We start from the raw sequence: 23213 nt of genomic DNA, 5'->3' as shown, positions 1-23213 counted from the left end.
CTTAATACATAATGCAGAAAGCTCCTGTGTTGAAATTCTAACCATGCTGATTGATAAAAGTGCTCTCGTCATTTCACATTCTACAGTTCAGGGAACACAGATTGATTCAGTTTTAAGTTTTTGTAGAAGGTGATAAATCAAATATTTACATGCGTTACAAACTGCTCAAATATTAACAGTAGCAGAATTTTTGGCTAAAATGCCTGCCTTCAGCTGAGTCTGCTATCATAGGTTGTTCTTTAAATGAATTACTATTAAGTAAAGAATGAAGTATTGGGCTATATAGCTGAACATACACCACACAAATGGAAAAAATACTTTTTAACTTTAAAGTAAATGTTTCTAAACAGCATACATTTATCCAAAACTGTAATTTTGGCAGCTAAGGATTGCTTGTGCTTTTTCAGAAAAATACTGACAGCAAGTCTGAGGACAAAGTACTCAGATTTGCCCGTAGAACTGGTGGTACTTCATTTATTCACAAACAAAAATTCCATCCATGATCTATACGAATGCTTGACTAACATTTCTGCTAGAACAGCCAACAAACAAATGACTAAATACATTAACAGTCAGACTTGTACGTTAGCAATTTAAACAGGAAGAGTTCATACCCCTCTGTGAAGCCATTACTTCTGTTCATCTACATGCAGGGTAAAGTTCATTATAGAGGTTGGGAAAAAAAACCCTACTGACCAGAAGCCCAGGACAAGAAGTAGTACCTGTCTATGAAACCGTTAGGCTCCACGTGCATTAGATAAGTGAGCTGTCAGCTGGCCAAGGAATATCAAGCATGGTAGCACTGAACTGCAGTTAGAGGAAGAGTGCCACAGGGAGTAAACAGAAGTAGAATGAACATGGTTAGATCAAAAAAAGCAACAGAACTGAAATGCCAGTTAGAAGGCAAAGGGTGGAGCTAGTTTGTCACTCATACAAATAAGGATTTGAAGAAGGCAGTGACAATAAGAAGATACTCAATGTTAAAACACCACTTGCCACCCAGATATCCCTCTGAGCACAGGCAGCCTAGGGAGACTAACATCATCCAAACCCACACATAATATGCAAACACTGATGCATCTTAAATTCCCTGCCTCCATTAACTGTCAAGAAAAACGGAAGAGAAAAATCAGCCAGTCCCAGTAGAGAAAGAAGATATGAAAAAACAGCTGAAGACACATCCCGACAACACTTTTTGCCTGCCTAACCAAGATTAGTGACTTGTCATCTTCTCCCCCCCAATCTCTTCATTATAGAGCCATTCAATACCTGCTCTGCTGTTCTTCTGACTTCTGTATCTTCTTCCATTTAGTACACCTCCCCCTCACTGTTTTTTTTTTGTGTCACCATCCCCAAAACCTACAGTTATAGCACTATTAGCAGTTAAGATCCTTAAACTGTTCACTTTGCGATGACCTTTTCCCAATTTTATCTGCCTCATCTAACTAGACAGTACATTTTATGGATTCTGCTCTAATTTGTCCCTACACGCTACCAAAATGAACGTGATTAACAAACAGCCTGGTTACTGAATCTACTCTTAAATGTGATACAACTACAACCACAAAAGCTGAAATATAGCCCAGGTCCTCAAAAGATTTCTTTTATCTGCTTTTAATAAGCAATTTAATAAAAAGGATGAGATTTGCCCCTTTGTTTTTTGAATGCATGAAAACAATTAAACATACATACATTCTTGAAAAATATTAGAGTCTCAAGCAATTATCAAGCTTCAGGAATCATACATTTTAAGAGTAAAAATAATGAAATATCACAACACCTATGATGAAATCATAAGAGCTCATCACCACAAATACTATCACTCTCAAAAAATATCAATAGTAATGAGAGGAGAAAACAAAATTTTTGGTGAGAGTCAAGTACTAAGAAAGGAGAATATTTTGCCAGAAAGGGAAAACAACTCCAAAATTTTAAAGCTCTTGTAGATTTTTTCTTAGTTTTTAAAAATCTTACACATTTAGTAACTGCAGAGCTTCTGCTGCTTCTATTTTAATGATAAGGTTTATTCTTCCTCTTAAAAATAAAATTCTGGAATACAAGCAGATAGTAATGAAATCACAGGCATAAAAATATTTCAAAAGAAAAACAAGCCAGTGGAATGAGGTAAGCTAATACTTGATGCTAGTAGCTTCAGTAGTATTAAAACCACTATTTGTTGCTATTGCAAAATACAGGACAAATATGACCTATCCGCACACGCTGTTTGGGATAAGTATTTTTAATCAGCAATACCTTACTTAGCACATAAAGTACATGCACCTTCTGGAACTAGTCATGCAGCCAAGATATTACTCCATGCGAGCATTGAAATAAGAAATGTATGCTAAAAATACAAATAAATCCTTGATTTTCACACCATTTCAAAAAAACTTGTGTAAAAACTATGTGCATATTAGAAAGCCAAGACAGAACACATTTGAAATGTCTCAAATGCACTAAGTTGTCCTTTGGGGTTTGGGGAGAGAGAAATCCCTTTCTGGATCAGGAAGGAACAATAACAAAAGCCTAAACAAATCACTGTTAACTACATTAACGTTTAAAATAAACAAACCACCTTGATTTTCTTCCCATATTACTGAAAAGCCAAGTAGCCATAACTTATAACTTGTGATGAATGTAATTGTATAATTTGCCAGAGGCATAAATAGCATGGTCAAATATAACCTTCAGCATTTTAAAGAGAGCACAGTTCTTTCCACTGCAGGTGGAAACAGCCCTGTAACACTGTTTGGTTAAAGTCTGACTGTGAGTAACACCACGAGCACAGCTGCACAACACTGATTTCAGGTTCTAACAGATAAAATGCACATATAGCCTGTACTGTTGGAGTGAAAGTCTTAACAAAAAGGCAACCAAAAGAAAAGAGAAGCATCTCTGGAAAACAAACAACTGCCTGTGTAGTACTACAGAGCAGAGAACACATCTGATAATGCATATTGGGGAAAAAAATACATTCTTTTTTTCTGACAATCAATGACGAAATAGCTAGTAGGGAAAATAAAAGAACTTCAATATTAAAAAACAGCCTCAACTTAGAACTAGCAGTACAGCAGCATACACCATGTGACACACAGAATAGTTTTAGTGATTTTATTCAAAATCTCAAAAATAAGTAGTTCCATGAGCAGAAGACTTAACACAGAAGAATAAATTCTGGCTTTCAACAGTGTTGCATCTCACAGATGACATTGATGCATTAAGCTTTCCCACCACAATTTCTGTATCTAGCTAGGAAATCCTCAGTTCTTATTTGCTAGTACTACAGCCCTCTCCATTATCCCTTCCATCCCCTTCCCACGCTGGTGACTGCCTAGTTCAGCAAGAGACAAAATAGGCAGCAGCTACTCTTGTAGCCATACACTGTCCATTCCTATTACAGGAACTGACATGTTTTAGACGACTTTTTTTTTTCTTTCTTTCTTTCTTTTTTTTCTTTTTGCTAAAAATTGGACAACAAAATCAAAGCTTACTGTGGACCAAAATCAAGAGACAATGTGTAGACTGCTTCCCTAGGAAGCATGGAAAATGTTCTCCCTAAAGTTGAATTTTCTTTTGTAGGTTAGTAATTTGGAACTCTTGGAACAAATGTGAAAAGAGGAAGCTATTTGAAATACCTGTCATAGGTTGCTCATCTTACCCTTTTGCCAGAACTTCAGGAATAAGCAGTATATGGTCAAGGAGGTTATTTTTAAAATGTAAATTTGCAAGTCCACAAAAGTTGCACAGAACTACAAAAGCTTGCTATTTAGGGGAGGACAGATGGACATGGGGCAGACACAACAACCTCAAGAGGCCTTATAGTAGAATTCACAATAATAAAAGGGAATTTTGAGTTATAAGAACAAGAACTTCTTTACAAAAACTAAAGCCATATATACACATTTTCAGTACCTTCACTCTCACTAGTAATCTCAAAAAGTTTCCCCTAAACCCACTGACAACTTTCTACAGAGAGCAAAATGAAAAAGTGCCTTTGCACAGTCAATTAATTAGTAACTAAACATGTAGAAAAAATTGATTAAGTTCTGATACAGAAGGACGAACACATTCCATTCCAGTACAATTTAACAGTGGAAGAGGTAATCCTCTAGGGTATTTTGTAATATGGACATAAACTAAAGTGAATCTAATGCAAAACACAAGCAAATAAAACCAGGTTATTTTGACAGTTGTTCAAGAGGAGAAGAAAGTTGCATATGAAACTGCTGAGCTAGCAACAGTATTTCATTTCAATTTATGAGCTAATGAGCTTGGATGCTAAGGATCAATTTCCCTCATGAAGAAATCTGAAATCTAAGAAACAAATAATCAAGCAGCTTTCCTGCTGCTGATGAACAAAGTGGTAAGAGTTTTCCTTCAGATAGGTTTCTACAAGATTCTGCAGTTACAGCTCTAGAAGTGCACAATAATGCAAGTTACAGATCTGCAGCTGAATAACAAGCTACCATTCCCCTCCCTTTCAGTAACTGGGCATCCTTTTTTGATGGAAGCATGACAGCCTGTCACAGATCAACAGTCAATGCCTTCCATTCATGAAGGGCATTCTGAGTACTCTCCATGATGAGGCAGAAGAAAAAAAAGCTCCCCAACTCAAAGTACCCAAAGAGTACACACTGCTGGGGACAGAGGGGAGGAGGGAAGATACAAGTGTACAATCTTCCAAACTGGAACAACTGTTCTAGTTTCATACCTATTGACAGAAGGCAGGCTGCCACAATTATTCACTTTGAGAATACTCTATACTCTATAGATTGGATTTATATACAAAGACCAAAACTCTTGACAAGAACCTTGACACAACTGAAGAAAACAATTCAGCATAGCCAAGTCACACATACAGCAAATACCTGAAGTCTGCTATCAAACTCCATTAAAATTATCCTCAAATCCTTGACAGCTCAGTCAGCAAAAGATGTTCAGTCAATCTCTTCTGCCTACTGCCATCTCTATGTTCAAAACCCTGACTGTACAGCTGTCTACAGTCAATCAGAAATGTATTCAATAACGGCGTGGGGGTGAAGGATCAGAACTGATCCATGTAGCCACCAAAATGGTCTGCTCTTGTGTTCAGCTAGTCCCACCTGCAACAGTGAACAATGGTGTTTTACACTTGATTCCACATTCATTAACGGCCACACATGTCAGCACTGATACAGAACTCACTCTTCCATAAATTGTAACAGTAAGGAATACATACACCAGCTAACTAACATGAAACAACACTTATGAGTTGCTTAGACCAAGTTCAGTCAGTGCACAGCCCTCAATTAGTCTTTTATTTCCCCATGCAGATTTTTAAGTATGAGATTGCAAAACTGCCTAAATCCCTGTCAGAAAGGTTACAACTTCCTGGTGCAGTGCGCCTTTTCCCACTTCCAATTATTCCAAGCTGATACAGGTCTTGCACTACAGCTCTCCACTGCAGAAGGGCTCAAACTGACATTTTTCATAGCCCATTCAAGATGAATTTGCTCTCTGAGAGAAAAGGTTTAAATGTGACACAAAGACACAAGTGAATGACATGCTGGTCGAGGAACACTGGGAGAACTGTGTTGTTTTCCTAGCCCACTTTATCTGTCTCTAACAGTGAACAACAACAGCCACACAAGTACACAAAAGAAGGGCAAGCGTGTAGTAATACTTCCCTCAGATGTCCTCCCAGCCTCTAGAAATCTATAACATATGGACTTTGAGCTTGAGGAACAGTCTTTGTAATTATTAGCCTTAAATACACTTCCAACCTTGTCCCAGCGAATTTCTTCCAATCCTTTCTGAACAGTTGTAACTTTTCATACCCTGTCTCATGGCAGAGTTATACCTTAATTAATCTTAATTATTCTTAATTTTTTTGATAGGGCAGCAGTGGAAGACAGCTGATATAGGGACAAACCTTCTTTCGTTTGTTTCCTCCATATAATCCAGATGATTACCCACAATGATCTTTGAAATGCTTTATAACTGCCTGTTTACATTTCATATCTAATTCAGCTTTATGAAATAAGACACATTAAGAATTTCATGCTTATTCTAGTCTGATTCAAGAAATTTTGAAGTACTCTTCTAGAAGAGAGCACTAAGATAAAGAGCTCCATGGTTGCATCTGAGACACATACACTCAGAATCACAGGAAAGACCTGTAGTTCAAGCGTGTCACAGTACAGAAAGATCTTTGTAAAAGTTGGACAGATAATAGAAGAACAATTGATAAAGATCTTGACTTTTATGTAGTTGTTCACTTTCGTAACAGTGAGCCAATACATACAAGCCTAAATATGACAAACTAAAACCAAAGCAATTTTAGCCTCACTTGGTGAGTATCCCCGAGCAGGAGCATGACACTTGTAATCTACGTTTCTTAATGATTTCCAGATAAAATTTACGGTGTTTGCCTAAGATCTCTGAAAACACACCACAGCTTCAAACCTTTCTGACAGCAATCTACCTCAGTGCTGAAAAGGTGAGTCACTGGAAGCACTAGATTCCTCTTCACTGTTCACATAATACAGTCTTTTACTGGAGTTTCCACCTCAGAAATTCTCTCTTTTGGATTCCATTGGGAAGTTGAGAGGGGGGAGAATGGCTGTTGCCCAGATTGGTGAAAGACTACATATAGCTGTTATTAGCAACAGTTAAAGGTCTGAAGTGGTATTCTAGAATCTCAGGGACAGATACCTATACTTAAGTTGTAATATTTTACAACCAAAAAAAAAAAAAAAAAGGTACCATTTCAATTACTTTGTAATTTGCCCTTATCTTGTTGGGTTTTGTGGTTTGTTTGTTTGTTTTTAATTTACATAATTTAGCTGAGTAATATTGTTTCCATGCTTCAATAGAGGCAGATGCCTTTTTATCAACACTGGAAAATTCTGCCCAGTTTGGGCTAGATTCAAAAATCTCAATTCATGCTCAGTACAGATTCTGTTTAGTTTAGGTTATCTTATTAAAAAAATCATACCATATATATTAAATTTTGCCTGCACTGATGCAGAGTGCTACAGAACTGAAACTGCAAAGGCTACAGAACTGAAACTGCAAAGGCTACAGAACTGAAGTTGCTTTGGAAATGTGCTGTCTTCTAAAGCCAATCACAGCACTGGAACTTGGCACAATGGATGTCTGTTTTGTGCTACAACCCTCCTCACTGCAACTCAAAAATTAGCATAAGACAGAACAATCAAAAACAAAGACCTGAAAACAGCAACAGAAGCATGAAAAAAAAAGGACAGAAGACAGAACAAGCAAGAACAGAAGTAGCCACAGAAAGGCTACAATAAACATTACAATTTACAGCTAACTCTAACATAAAATAATCAGGTCATTGTTTCCCATAGTCTTTTTTTAAAGTATGCATTAAAATCCTCAACAGACATGTATGTCTGTAGTCCCCCTTGCTCCTTTTCAGTAGCAGGCCCATAAAAGAAGAGATGAGACTGAAAGGCCAATAAAGAAAGTTTGACTGTAAGGTCCAGAGTAAGACTGAGAAGGACAAAGTACATTGTTATCACACAATGATTAGCAGTGAAAACTTCACATCTCTCAACTGCAATTTTTGTGAGGTTCTTTAAAAGTCTTTGAAAAAGCCTGAAAAATACAAGAAGTTGACCATAAAACACGGCACTGAGTATATGAAGTCTCTAACTGGCAAAACTCCAGTGTGCCACTGTCTGCTTTGAAGTGTCTTAACTCCTTTCTATACAGGCAGGCACCTTAATGGAAAGATATAGCTTGCATGGCCGCATTTTCTAGTCCTCGTTTTTAGGACTCAACCCTTTCAAACCACGTTCAACACTTCAACTATTATCTTTCCTCCTTTACAGTTTGTCAGCACCAAATTTCAACTCACAGGCTTCGCCCATCACCTCTACAGCGTACCTATCACAAACCAACCTCTCTCTTCCAAACTTCTATTTGTCTCCACTCAAAACCGGTTTTCCTTCTGGTCCTTTATTGTTGATGTGCAGTCAGCTTAAACGCAGTGCAATGGACAACCAAGCTCCTGATACAGAGTCCGTCAAAACCACTTACTGACAGTGACACAATCCTCAGGATTGCCTAACTCATAATCTGAATATACTGTTCGAGTAAACAATCTTCCTTTACTTAAATATTTATCTCAAGTTTGAACATGTTCTTTTCATCCTATATACATACGTGACAGGATCTTTCCTTGCTCTTCACATTTTCAAAATTTCTACCTACCCTCATTGATTTCATCCATACAAATGTTTCTACCAAATCAAGAGCCCTGCAGTACAGGCAGGTGGGGGTGTTTAGGGTGGAACAGTGGAAAAAAAACCCTGCAATACTGGAAGAAAAAAAAGTAACCAACTTAAACTTGGGAAGGTACCATGAAACATCACCACCACCCCCAGAAAAGGTAGGTTAAATGATAAACCCTGTCCAAACACCATCCTAAAACAAACATGAAGATTATGCTGTTCCACAACAGTAAGTCATATAAAGCATTATTACTGCTTGGCAATAAATGTCCTTCTAACATCTATGCTATTAGTTTCAAAAACAAAAAGTGCAATGTGGAAAGAAGTCACAAATGGCATTCCATCAATTTCTATTCCGTAGTCTGTTGTGAACCTATACCTCTTAAACATTAAACAGCAAAAAGGCTCTGCTTATAAAATAGCAGAAACTCACCAAGTTCCAAATTCAGCACACTTTGTCAGATACCCTTCAGTTGTTTTATTTTTGTTCAGAAAAATGGTGAGCTTGCTTTCCTTCATCTCAAAGCTGGTGCTTTGTATACCTGGGAGAGTGAGAGGGAAACCCTATATCAAAAGGCAAAAAGCTAAACCTATTTTACTAAAGCAAAGAAAATCTAGAGAAATTTCAATATTTCTCACATGTAGACTATGAAATATAAATTTAATGTAATACTATCATTTAAGAGACCCACCACTGTAAACATCTGCCAAACAGATGTAATTCATAGCTCCGACAGTGTGAAAAGCAAAACCTTAATGATTGCTAGATTAAAATGTAAAGAACTTCACCATGCAAAGTTTCAAACATATACATTTGTTTCCATATGCTGAACTACAAGTCAATACAATACAGTGTATACAGCACTGCCCTTCCAACATACTTGCACAGCAGTAAGAATAATTTCTATTTGGCTGACACCAAAGGATAAAAAATTCCTATTTATTAACAGATCACCTGACACCAATAAAATATCAGATTGGGAAATAAACTTGATCATCTTCAAACTAATCTCGTGAGAGAGTTTAAAATCTTTCAGCAACTTGTAAAGATGATGTACAGATGGTTGTTTCCTACAAATAAACAAAGCCTTGAAAGAGTAAACCAAGTTCTAATTTAATAAGACATATTCATTTCCACTGGCTATGAGTGAATACAGAAATAAGGGTACAAAGCCAATACTGAATACTAAAGGGAAGCTGCAATTAGATCCATTAAAGATTCAATATTTCTCCCTCTGAAACTGATAGTTCTGTTATCAGTGACACAAATGAGCAGCATCAGGCTGTCAGAACAAAGAATGGACAAAACAAGGCTACCTTCACATGCATTACTTGTAGTAATTTAAGTAGTCAGGAAGGCAAGTGGGAGAATGCCTGAGGTAGACACCACTATAACACACCTATGAATGGAGCACAGAAGAAGAACTAGAAACACTATTCACAAAATTAAAGAAAAGAACCTCAGAACTGGAATAAAACTGTTATCGTTTTACTTCACACACACAAAAAGATCATAAAAAGAGAACTGAGGAACTATTGACCTATCAGGCTCCTGCAGACAATCTACAAAGTTTTCACTCAAGTACTGAACAATTGACGCACTGCAGACCTGTATTTCACCCAATCCATAGAATATGCAGACCTTCAATCAGGTTTTTCCACAAAAGGCTACCCTTTGTGATAAATGAACCTCTGAAAAAGATTCTAATATAACTTACCATTATGTATGGCATTCATCAACTTCGAGAAAGCTTTTGAGTTAGGAGAAAAAGGGCTTCATGTTAAGATCATGTTTAACAGACACACAAAAGAATATATGTATAGACAGGAATTTCAGTGAACAATAATATACCTGAATACATCTTTCTTGTATTAGAGCTCTGATCATTTACAGTAGCTCAAATTGTAAAATGGATTTATTTCTATCCACTATAATTTTTCACTTATATTTCTTTTATCAGTGTTGGTTAGATTTTAAATGTCAAGTCTAAGAACATTCCAGCACACACCAATAAGCTCCATTCTAAAGATACTATTATAAATAAAAATTCAAATATTTTCCAGAGGCAATCAATCCTCCCAACAAAAGACTGATTTCAATTTCATTGTCTGTAACAAATTTAGAAACTCAAACGGAAGTTGCCTTGCTAATTTTAATCATGAGGCATCTGTTCTGCTTCACTGATAGACTGAGACAAAGTGGAGCAATCAAGAAGTTTTAAAGAAAATGGTTGTGTCCCCTGGACTTCAGAGAGCTCAGTTCAAGAACAACTCAGATACGCAGAGAGAAATAATGTCCAACTAGTGGAACACCAATGGAGATGCTCCCATGGATTTCCTTTCCTTCAAGGGTTGAGGTTTTTAGAGTATTGATCTCTCTGATCCTGAAGTGCCAGAGCACACTCACATCCTCTGCTGAGTAGCTGGAAGTCTCTAACGGAGTCTCCACAGCATCACAACACATTAATGCCCAGTTGCAGAGTGGTGACAGTCATGCAGACGCTGGCCCTCTTCCACTTATGCCACCAGTTTATTCCTGATTAGGATAATGGCCTTATGACTACAGAATTATTTTAGTTTCAGCTTACTTCACTTTTTCACATTACTAATGAACAAAGCCCTCAGCTTACACATCTGGTTTGACAAGATGATCCAAGGAAGGCTTTTACAGGTGAGTGTGGTGAGCACCTCTGTCTTACTTCCATGGGTGAATTTTCTACCTCCATCAGCCTCCGAGGTCTTGCTGTAATAACCATTATATGTATATAATATGTAATAATATGTATCTAATAATCTTCCAACAGGGTGACTGCCTTGAATGCTTTATTTTTCTTCTTTACTCTCACCACCATTGGAAACTACTGAAGGTTGCTGTCACAACCCCTTTTTTAACTGCCAGGCTATTCTGAACATACGGATTAAAAAAAAAAGAATTAACAACAAAGACACCTTAAACTTCTGTCACTGACACTCAATTATTACAAAACTAATTCAGAAATAATTTAAAAAAAAAAAAAGCCTTGACTTTTACCTATTGACTCAAATAACTAGCCAAGTACTTCAATGGAAAAACTTTCAAAATTTGGAAAATTTTAATTAAAGTATTACATACAAAGTCTCTACTGTAAAAAATACAGTTGGGTGTTTTTTTCATTTTGTGGTACAGGAAAAGAACCCACAATATACAAAATACTGAATGAATCTTGACAGAAATGCATTAATCCAATAAAACTGACACTGATAATTTTAATTAACTTTCTCAACAGTTTTCAAAGAACTAACAAAAGGTACAAGAATACACTTAGAAGAAAAACAATTACTTTTCAAGGAAAAATATTACTAAAATGCACAGTTACTAATGTCTGGAATCACACACATTATACTATTTGGACGAATTCTGTCTCAGGTGCAGAGAACAGAATGCAACTGCCGTCTGCCACCCTTAACAGCAGAATCGTTTTGCCCACACCTACTCCCTACAGCCTTCATGTGATTATTATTATATCAGGTTGTTCCAGTTATGCTCAATTTTTGTGCACAAGAATTAGCAGCCATTTTGATCCACCCCCGCTTTCGATATTAAGGGAAGTCCATTTCAAATTTAAGGAATAATCGGGTAAGTTTGGAAGGAGGCTTGGGGAGATGGTAGTGGTGGGTTTTTATTTTCTTTCCTTTGTTTTTTATTTTATTCAAACAAGCTCAGCCCTAGACTGCCTGAAGCTACACCTTTTGTTTTTGTTTCTTTGAAACTGTACCACACAGGAGCTGTCATTAACCCAAGCAATCATAATGCAAGGAGCATCACCCAAGAGGTATGAGAAAGTTTTAAAGCAGAATACACTAGATGTGCCACAATGCCAAATGTATGACTACAAAATACACATTTCATAGACAAATGAAGAAGGGATGCTGTTAAAGAGCTGAAAAAATAGTTCAGTAGACCTAGACAGCAAAATGGGGTTAAAACAGCATCTGGTAATTCAGTAACTCGAAGTAGGAGAAGAGTAAAACAAAGCAGGAGAAACAAAGTGCAGCAGCACCACTTCCAACTGCAGCTACTAAATGTGAGGGGAAAACATCTATTTAATACTGACAGTATATACAATACTTAAGAGAACAATGCCAATTCCAGGACACATGAATTACACTTTAATAGTCTGATACCGTGCAGAAGGAACTTTTTGCAATAATCATGCACTTCAATGCAATAAATATGTCAGGAAAGGATTCACAACTTTGATCCTTACTTTCGAAGTCCCTTTTTCTGGAATCCTTAAGATTTCCAATAGGAAGTAAAACAACTATCATGGAATGATTAAAAAAAAAATACGATGTTTCAGATTATCGGAAGAGAACAGAAAACAAAACAAAAAGCATAATTATGATACTTTAAAAATTCATGTTGCACCTGTATTTCAAATACTATCTGAGTCTCTTGAAAGAGGATACAGTAGCACTAAGAGACATCTGGAACAGTTAGGAAGGATATAGGATGAATGACAAAAAGGTATTAAGATATCTAGCTCTAAAAACAGTAACAGGGGAAATTACAGACTTTTATCCATGATGAAAACTGTAAAGATGCTGAACACTTTTAATGATTATTCACTGTATTCAGAGGAGTATCAAAACACGATCAGAACAGTTGCAGAAAAAGTACATCCTTTTACAATGCATAAACATTTGAAACACTTCTCACTTTTCAGGTATTAACAGCATAAATGGCTTCAAAAGTTATTACACAAATTCATGGAAGAGACCAATTAATGGAAAAGATCGCTAGCTGCAGATATCCAACCTTGAGAGATACGCAAAGGATCCTAGTAAGAAAACATTCCATTTAACAGAATTCCTTTAGAACACTGTTCTAACACACACCTCCTCCAGTTACATGAGGAAAGGCCAGCACTCGATCCGTCCTCCTTGGGACTGATGGAGCTAATTCTAGACTCTCCCCAAGCCTCAGCACAGAACAGAAGGAGAAGTGTTCCCCTACGACTATTCCCTTCCACACTCCATAAATTAGTAGAAGGCAGATGAAAAAAGGTGTTTTATTCTGGAAGGAAAAAGAGCTACTGTCTTGGTTCCTTGGTTCTATAACTGCCTCTATTGGCAGCTACGTCTTTCCTGACTTTACCTGGTGGGAGGGTACTTGGGCACAGGAGTTTTCTTCTACAATATACAGCCAAGCTTTTCAACTCCAACATTCTAAGGTGTCAAGAAAGGTTAGGGATTGTGAATGGTAATCAAACATATGCCAAAAAACTACATGCTGTAATAGATGGACTTCACATTCTTTGTTTTCCTTTATTTTTCATCTCTGCTGCCTTACGCATTTTCCTCTTAGTCTCGGCTGAATCCTTCCTTTCTTTATCCAGCCCTTATGGAAACTGCTATTGCTTGCTTTATTCAGAACCTTACAATTACTCTTCTTTAAAATCAATTCTGCTCAGAAAAAACTGATGCTTCCTGCTCATTCACTTTCAAAGTATCTCAGAACAGACTGTATAGTAATACCTACATCCAAGTCACCATCCTTTGGCCGTCTGTTACTTGGTTTTAAGGGAACTGGTTATGCATATAAAAACTAAAGTTCAGTTCAAACTTACCACTACTCCCACAACAGAAAAAAGGCCTAGTGACTTTGTTCCTTGAAAGCATGTCACCCACCACTAAATCCCTCAGATCAGACATTTGCCCCTGACAATTATCACACTTTAAGGGAATAAAAAAACCCAACCAACCAAAACAAAACAAAACCCACCACACCCACAACAAACAAAACAAAACAGACAAAAAACCCCCCAACAACTTGAATTTGAGAATCTTATGTGAAAGCTAACCATAATGACAGTTTATGAACTGCTTTTTCATTTGTTTAGGAAAATGAGGCAATGGGTGGGGGAGGGTCTGTTCGTCTCATGTTTTTTGCTTGTTTGGGTTGGGGTTTTGTTTGTTTGTTTGTTTGTGGAGTTTGGGGTTTTTACTTGGAACCTCTGGTCATTCTTATCAGGCAATCCTTCTCCTAAATGTTCAAAACAAATAAACAGTGGGAAACAAATGAAAGCAAGCCAAATACAAAGGATCTGACAGGATTGCTCACACACAAACCCCAGTTGCATGTTCATATTCTTCAGCTCTGTTACCAGATTCCATTAATTTCTTCTCAACTCAAATTTCTAGAGCTACACAGGTCCAAACACCATAGATGCTCACTCTTTCTTGACAAAAATTTTCCTTTTTTCCAGTTGCTTAGTTAAATGTGAACCCTCTTCAGAAACTTTTTACCACTGCATGTAATTCTCTCTCATATGCAGCAAGTTAGATCGCTGTCAAAATCAAGTTTTCTTACTGCTGTCTTTATGGCCTTCTCACAGACACCTCACATATCTACCAGACCTCACACTGAAAGATGAAGACTTCCATGTAAAAGCTGAATAAGAAGTATAGAAAGAACAGTATGAAGTAATGAGTTTGCATCTAAACTAGGTTTAGTTCAAATGGACAGAAAATTTGCTATAAATTCAGGATCAGATAAGAAGTAGCTTTTCTAACAATATAAAACAGTTTATTTCACTATTTCCAGCAGTACCACCACAAAAGCCCTGATAAATATTTTAATAGCTCACTTTGTGTATATGGCATAGGTGTATATCAAGCTCCTATAGCACTTTTTCAGGTATGCCTAATTCTTGACAGAGAGGTTTATTTGAGTAACCTTCTGGAAATACAGTGTTGGCTTACTTGTGCTAATGTTCTGCACTTTATTTATGCTGGGGAGATTTATTAAAAATGAGCTCCCACGTAGGTGTATCAACACGAAGATCTTGCAGCTACAGATAATGTTTGTACAGAATCAGGCAGTGCTGCAGAGTGAAAAGGCACTGGGACACACTGTCATTTCATGTACCTAAGACACATCTTTACATCTAGACTGCCACTGGGTTCCACAGTGTCCCTTTTTAAAGTGTTTTTAATACAAATGCTATTGAAATCTTCAGTTGTACTTGTCAAGCTATCCCAGCTGGTTCCCGCCGTTGTTACTACAGCTGGAGGTTCGGACTGTCATCAGCCACAGCACATGGAACTGCCCAGGGTCCACCTGACAGCAAGAACTGCTAGAGGGCAGGTGCTGCTGTGTGGTACCAAGTGACATTACATACCACAGCACAGGCTACCTGGAGCTTCAGAAAGCTGCTGTTCCTAGTCCTATAACATCCATATAACCTTTTTAAGGAAGTAAAATAAATTACCTACGTAAGAAGGAAGCATAAGGAAATGGGGACTTGATAATCAGACCCTATTATATCTGTTCTAAAAACTTGTATGCATCCTATACATCAACACGTGAATCTGTCCAATGTAAGTCTGAATGGATTTGTCCCCAAGCAACATCCTTCAGTGTAAAGCTCTATTATTTTAAGGTGATATGTCTCCTGTGTATCACTGCATTATGTTACCATTTCTATTTAAATTTTTTGTTTTCTGTTTCAAACTTTACAAGGGAATCTCAGAAATTATTACCATAACCAACAACAGCTCTAGACATCACAGCCTCTCCTCAAGTGTAATCCTAAAACAACCTTCAATCAGTTTAACTTCTGGTACTGCAGCTCTTCATGCCAAATAAATGGAAAATTTAAATGCAAAGTACACTTCCTTCTGATTTTAAAAACCTGACTGTAGTGCTGTCACCTCTGACAACAACAACAAAAAAAGAATTTTACCATATGAATTGGACGGTGTTCAGAAGGACCAAGATGCTTCAAGAATTTTTCAGCTATATTTGATTTCTGAAAGACTTGAAAGTCTGTAAGATCTGAAAAGTACAATTTTCAAGGAGGGGTAAAAAACCCTACTGCTCCTTTTATAGTCAAGTCTCTTCTCTACCCTCCCCCACACACACTTTATGTTCCCATGTCACCTTTAACAGATTTTATGGAGTTAAAAGACTGATTGCTATCTCACATTTGACTTACAAAGAATGCCATACTCCAGTAATTGTCTCCAGATGCTGAAAAATGTTCACACTCAAAAAAATTATTATTTTAATTTTAAAATCTCTCTCTATATAAAACCCTCTCTTCATTTGATACCATTTCATAAGTCATTTTTTAAGTTAAGTAATTTTTAAAGGAGATCCTGGGAACTGAACAGTTTCAGGTAAGCAAACACCACCTGTATCTCACTTGATTTTCCATGCAACAATAGAATTCCATCTCAGGAATATTTCCTTGATCTTCAGAAAAGGGATATACTGCTAAAGCAAATATCAAGTTCTGCAACAAAGACATCTGATAGGATAGAAATCTTAATTGCTTCACAGTGTCTCCTTGTCCCCTGATCTATCTATTTTAAATTCTAATTCTTAGTTTTATAATAAGAGTTAAAAAACTAACATAATCTAAGCACAAAATTGGAAGTTTCAGTGTATTTTCTCTCTTTTTTTTTTTAATATAATAATGATAATACCACATACTTTTACTCCATGTATCTGCAAAGACAATCACCCTTGGAAAAGCAGGCAATTTATTTTCTTCACTATGCAGACAACAATAATAGCAAACCTGTCAGCTAGATCTCATCCATACAGTGTAGTTTACCCACATTACCCAGGCCTAAAATAAGAGAGTTTTCATTATGAGTTCAAACCTAACACCAAATATATACAAGGCACTTTATAGGCTTATGGGTCAAATATAATCTAAAAGCAAACAATTTACAAAAAGCTCATGGACTTCTTTGAAAACCTTCCCTTACCAAACAAGAAAGATTTACAGCTGAATTTGAAAAGTAGTAAGTACAGAAACTCAAGCCCTTGCCAGTCCATTTTCTCCTCTGTCACTACAGATACAACTAACAAAGAGTGTATTCATTCAGATACTTATTAAGTTTCCAAAAGTTTGCATTTACAAGGTAATTCTGAAAGAAAAACATCTATATGGACAAAATCTAGACATGCAGAATTTCTTGCATTAAATTCATATTTAGGTAGAAGATTCACAAAACTTGAATAAGAGCAAAATTTCAAACAGTTTAGAAATATTTACATCTTTTTGCTCAGCTGTTTGAAATTATTATGTCTTTCTCCTGAAATAATAAGTACCAAAATTTTCTTTATTTCGTTATTAAACGAAGGACCTAAAAGGGAAGTCAAGAAAACACATATTCCCTTTCCTGTATTGCTTTGCTTTTTGCTTTCTTGCGGTTTTTTAGCATCTGAAATGTATTACAAGTTAATAATTTAAACCTACTATTTGCTGTTGACTGTCAGAGAATAATAAATAAGTAAGTAAATAATGATGTATTATGAAATTTAAATAGAAACTAATGCCCAGACTCACCACAGTTTAGGAATTTAGTTTAAAGATTATAATCCTCAAAATTTCCATTTTTACCTGACAGACACATTCTCATAAAACAATTAACCAGTCAGGTAATTTCTACAGATGCCAAGATCTTCTCCAATATTAGGAGGCCTCAACAGCTTGACACGGAACCTCTCTCCTAGCTAACAGATCTTACCTTCCCTTCCCTGGGACATTTTTTTTTTCCCACTTCAGAAAGCCCTCACATCTGTTTTCACTCAAAAAAAAAAAAAAATCCAAAACAAACAAAGAGAAAAAACAAAAAACTGAATTTTTTTTAGAAAGGAAAACTTTGTTTTGTTTTGCTTTGTTTTAAAGCAAGTTTTGTTTCAAAGCAATCAATGCTCCAAGAGTTTCTAGTCTTCCAACACTCAAGGTAGCATGATTTGCATCTCAAGCACAAACCACTGCTTCCATGGAAAGTCAGGCAGCTTGGAGGCTTCAGAAATGGAAAGGCTGAACGTTTCCTGTTTTCAGCAGCCCCTCCAACTAAGCACTAGTAGGTTTATATTTTCATGTTAACTTTTTTTTTTAAACAGAAAACAGGGTAATGACAGTATGCAGTATGCAATTACCAACAAAAACATCTTGACCAGGAATATTAATTCTTCCTGTATAACAATTATGATCATGCTTCTAAACATTTTTGTAAAAGGAGATATTCTCAAATTAAAGATGTTCCAGTCTAGCAAGCAGCTTCAGACTCTTTGAAAAGGATGTTTTAAAAATATTAATCATCGTATGCCTCTTCTCAACTTTCACATTCATAGTCATATTTTAGGAGGAAAGTCATATCATAATTAAATACAGTACTCTGCTACCTGCAATATTCATGGAATAATTTCAAGTGATGTAACTTTTCTACCTCTTCTTGAAATGAGTGTCACAGGGATCACAATAGCCTTTGTCTCCCCTAAAGCATCTCAATATGAAATAATGTTCAGTTCTCTATTATTATTCAGAAGTTCTTCATAATTGTTTTCAAAACATATCTGTTAGAAGAGATGTGTTCATTGTTCATTATTTTTTGTACACAGCCTTCTCAATCAAGGAATTCATTACATTTAAGTTCATTTTTTACAATATACAGTTTTAGAAACCACCCTGAACCCCTAAAGCAGCAAAGGTGACTTAATGTCTTCCAAATCTCTGATAAAAGCATAGAACATATTGTGTTGCAAACCAATTTCTGCAGACCCATGCTGCCTCACAATTCACTACTAACTACTGTATTTTGAAATGCATTCTTTGCCCAGTTACAGACTATTTCATATGCTAAACTGATGCACCATGCTAATTTTTTTTTTAGAAATCAAAGAGATAATACAGTACAGAATTAGGTTCATAGGTAAGAATCAACAACAATCTCTGAAAGCACATTGACTTCTTAGCTTTAGAATGTCCTGCACCAGCAAAGAAGAACTAAATTGTATCTTCTAGAAAATATATCTAAATTTTCAGAAATGAGAATTGTTCAACTATTGCTTTCTCTCACTTGATCATGTTCTACCTAGTAGCTGCTGGTAACAACTGTTTTAGTTAAGAACACTAATGAAGGGATCCCTTTCATGATAATCCCGATCTTTATAAACTACTACCTCATGTGATTTCTTCCCTACTACCTGATGAATGTCTCCATGTTTTCTATACCAACAAACATCAATTTTAACATTTTAATCTTGTACACCATTCACCAATCTCAACACCTCTTCTGCTGAGCCTCAAATACGAAGAATGAAAACCTCTGCATGTTAAGTTTGCCCTGTGTGTTTTCTACACTGTTTGCTTAGTCCTAAAAGGACATTAATATCTATTAGTATCAATTTTTTCTTTGTATTCTATCTCCTCTGGAATACAAACTGGCTTTTAACACAGCAAGACTTCTTCTTCTGAGTTGGTGTCCTTAGCAGATGAACCTAACAGCACAAACTGTTTCAGAGTAACTTTTTCTAAACTCTTTCTACCAATAGATTTAGTTAGTAAGTCAAACTTTAAACACAGAATCATGAAGATTTAATGTACAGATACTGAGGGACTCAGTATCTGAACAAGAAAGATTTCAAGTTACTTTTCTACTTTGAAACTCAGTGTTCTCTTACATCATCAGCACGACAATGAGCTTAACAGCACAGTGATCTTGCCCAGCATAGCACTTGTAACACTTGACAAAGGTTCCATCACTGCTTGAATCAGATGAGAAAGGAGAATAAAATACATGGAACTAAGCTGAAGCATTTAGAGAACTTGTATGTAAAGCTGAAATTTGACTGCATAAGACATAAGATCAACTCAGAAAGACCTGAGTCCCTCTTTCTCCCTAAAAAACATAAACAGTTTCTCAATTAGAGCTTGAAACATTGCTATATTAGTACAACACTGGCTTCAGATGTGTCCTTTATTCCAAAAACTTTCTAGTATTACCAACCAGAGCATACTGAAGACTGGTAAAGGGTAGAATATATATGATGCAGAGATAAAAATGTAGGAAGACAAATTATAAGTTTGCCTTAACTGGGACAAAGGAATTCCAGAAGATGGGCATAGCAATGGTGCTGAAACAATGGGCTAACCATTTTGAGGCCCAATTTGTAAGTTAACCTTCTACAGTCTTCATAAAGAAAAAAAGATAATTACTTTATAAGCTTTTTTAGGGTTTACAGTACTTGTAAGGGCATAAAATCAATTATACACAAATTTAAATATTGAAGCAAATCATCCCTCTAAGTACTTAGCTACTGAAGTTGATACTATAGAATTTGTTGTACACTTGTGGTCAGTAGCAGAACTGGGAAAGGCAGAGAAGTGCTTGAAGCACTGTAATACTTCCAGCAGCAAGTATCCATGGCCGAACTTGAAGACAACTGCAAAAGTACTTTATCTACCATGAAACAGAAATTTCAGCTGACTTCTGATACTTGCTTGCTTTCCATTTTACCTTGCTACATTATTCCACAAAAGTCAGAAAGTGTCGTATGCCAAATAAAATGTTCTTTTCCCTACTGATGTGGGACCTGAGTTCTCAGGAAGTTCTTCATGCACTGGAGGGTACTCCAAACAAAGAGGAGCCAGAGCCACACAAACTGCTTGACAGAAAAATACAAAAAAATAAAAGCCTTCAGCAGAAGGGATCAATGGTTTACAACAGGACAGACTAGAAATCTTGAGGTATTATTCCCTAGAAGGATGCTGAGAACACAACTATCAGACTTAAAAAGTTAAATAGCTCTTTAAAATTGCAGAGTTCAGGTGAACCCACTCTTCCTTCCCTCCCTCCCTTCACCATGCACAGCTCCATTAAAAAAATTCAGATCTTGAAATCACTCCAAAGACCAGCCCATCTGGGGTGAAGCAGTATCAGCCTTATATAACTCCCACTGACAACTGACTTATATCTTCCTAGACAATAATCTTACAGTGCCTGTGAAATCCCAACAGAAAGATAAGTATGGTTTGTAAATCAGCTGTTACGAGCTAAAGAATTTTTTTTCTTTAAACAGGGAGAGATCAAACGTTAATTTACTACAAAAATTCCTTATGCCCAATCTCATTTCAGTGTTTCCTAACAGGTTATCAATATATTTCAGAAAAAATCATAAGGGCCACAAAGATTGAACATTTAAGTGATCAAAATCTGAACACACCAGACCAGTTGCATGGCAACTGTAACAAAACCTGTGTGTATGTGCTGCTGCAGCTTTTAATTACATGTCCTTATACTATTCATGGTACTTCTCTGTTCTTATTAATCAGGAAACAGAAGTCTTGTGAACTGGATAAAAGTTTGGAGAGGACAAATATTTTCACAAAATGAGCTGAATATACTTATTCTGAATAAAACTTCTATGGAAGACATTTAATTATGTATAAATAGCACACAATGAATCAGCATTACCTCGTAAAATAAGCTTTCCTTCACATTTTATCTAATTTGAGCATTAACTATGAACACAATTATACATTTCTGAGGTCACGTTTTTCGCACTTTTTAGGGATCTCAACAAGAACTCTTCAGAAAACTGAAAAAGAATAGTAGCTTCAGATAGCTGCAGTTAGGAAGGTTATTAAAACAGAAAAAAAAAAAACAGGAAGAGATTCTTGAAAAAGTGTTTCAAAGCTTCGTTTAGTGTGATCTAGCTCATTCCCGATTCTGCTTCTTTGAAGTAAGAAAGCAATTCCAAGTAAGAGTCAATAAAAACTTTTTGACTTGAGTACCCTGTATTTTCTCTTGCTACATTTACGTGAACAAAATCTTACTCTGGGGTTTGGGTCATCTAATTTAGATTCATATGTCAGATTTTGTTATTGGAAAACGTAGACACATTTCAAAGAGAAACATCCACATATTATACCTGAGAAAATGTATGTTTCTGATAATATTCATAACACTCATATGCCCTTCCTCATTGTAACAAAGTTGTAAATGGACTGCTAAACCCAGAAAATGCTTATGATGAAGTGAGGAAAGTAGCACTACAACCATAAGGGAAAGGGGAAATGAGGGAGAAGAGTACATTAAAACAGTATGTTCTGGTTCAAACAGTATTTTCTGGATAAATTTAGAGCTCATCCTCCAAGACAAAGACATCCCTTTTGGTTTTGTATCTTTGGGTTTTCTTTTTTTTTATTGGGATGATATTGCTTGTTTGTTTGGTTTTCATTCATATTCTTTGGCAGCTTCAGAAAATATCAGTTTTAGAGAACGGGTGTAACACTGGCTACTAAGAATCTAAGTATGTTTAACAGAAGTGAAATTATAGACTGAATATCACAACAAAAATAATAAACGTACCCGGTATTTCCAACCACGTATTTCAAAACAAGGAGTTTAACATTATCACGGGCATTTTATAGATGGAAGAGTGAGATCTAACAAAGAGGACAGAGGAAGTAAGGATGGACCTGGCCATGGAAAGGCCTGCGCAAGGTGCTGACAAGACCAGAATATTCAGACAAATATAAGGGGCGAAACACAGGTCATTGACTTCAAACCAAGACCTTGTACTTCTGTTACTCCAACTACAATGATACATAATCCACCTCAAAGAGATTACAAAGGATTAAGAGAGTTCGTACTATAATAATCAGAACACTGACATAAATCTGCAAGATGGTCTCTGTTCGTAACAGGTATGAGGTGAACTTGTTATTAAAATTGTATTTCAAACAAAAAGATAAACAATGAACTCTAAGTTCTGTCATAAACCATTTCTCCCTGATGATTTCAATACAGGAAAAATAGTATTCAATATAGTTGCCACTGCTATTGCCTAATAAAATAGTCTTTTTTACCCATAATAAAAATCACCATTTGCCTATATCTAACAGATTTCTAACAGTGTGGGTTTAAGATCAAGTTTTTAAGTACCTGCCTTCCTTGTTCTAAAGAAAATATGAAGTGTTTTTGTTTCTTGAAGCATGTATATTTAAAAAGTATCTCTTGCTTATACAATGAAAATATACAATATGAAAAGCATAAAACCCTGCCCACAAGCAAATATTCAAGTTCCATTTCTCTTTTCCATCATAATTGAAAAATTAGGTAAAAATCCCACTACAACAAAAAAGACAGAATTTCAAAGTTTCAAAAGCCAGGTAGTTTGTTATT

At 36.1% G+C, this 23213-nt stretch overlaps 1 protein-coding gene across 4 annotated transcripts in view; it reads right to left on the bottom strand.

The window, feature by feature from the left end:
• MLLT10 (MLLT10 histone lysine methyltransferase DOT1L cofactor) overlaps positions 1 to 23213 on the bottom strand; it is a 125158-nt gene that overhangs the window by 34681 nt on the left and 67264 nt on the right. The window lies entirely within an intron of this gene.

This window comes from Myiozetetes cayanensis, unplaced genomic scaffold (assembly GCF_022539395.1).
Source record: "Myiozetetes cayanensis isolate MyiCay16 unplaced genomic scaffold, myiCay2020 scf1, whole genome shotgun sequence".
In the NCBI taxonomy this organism is placed as follows: Eukaryota; Metazoa; Chordata; class Aves; order Passeriformes; family Tyrannidae; genus Myiozetetes; species Myiozetetes cayanensis.
This window is presented reverse-complemented; position numbering and strand designations above follow the sequence as displayed.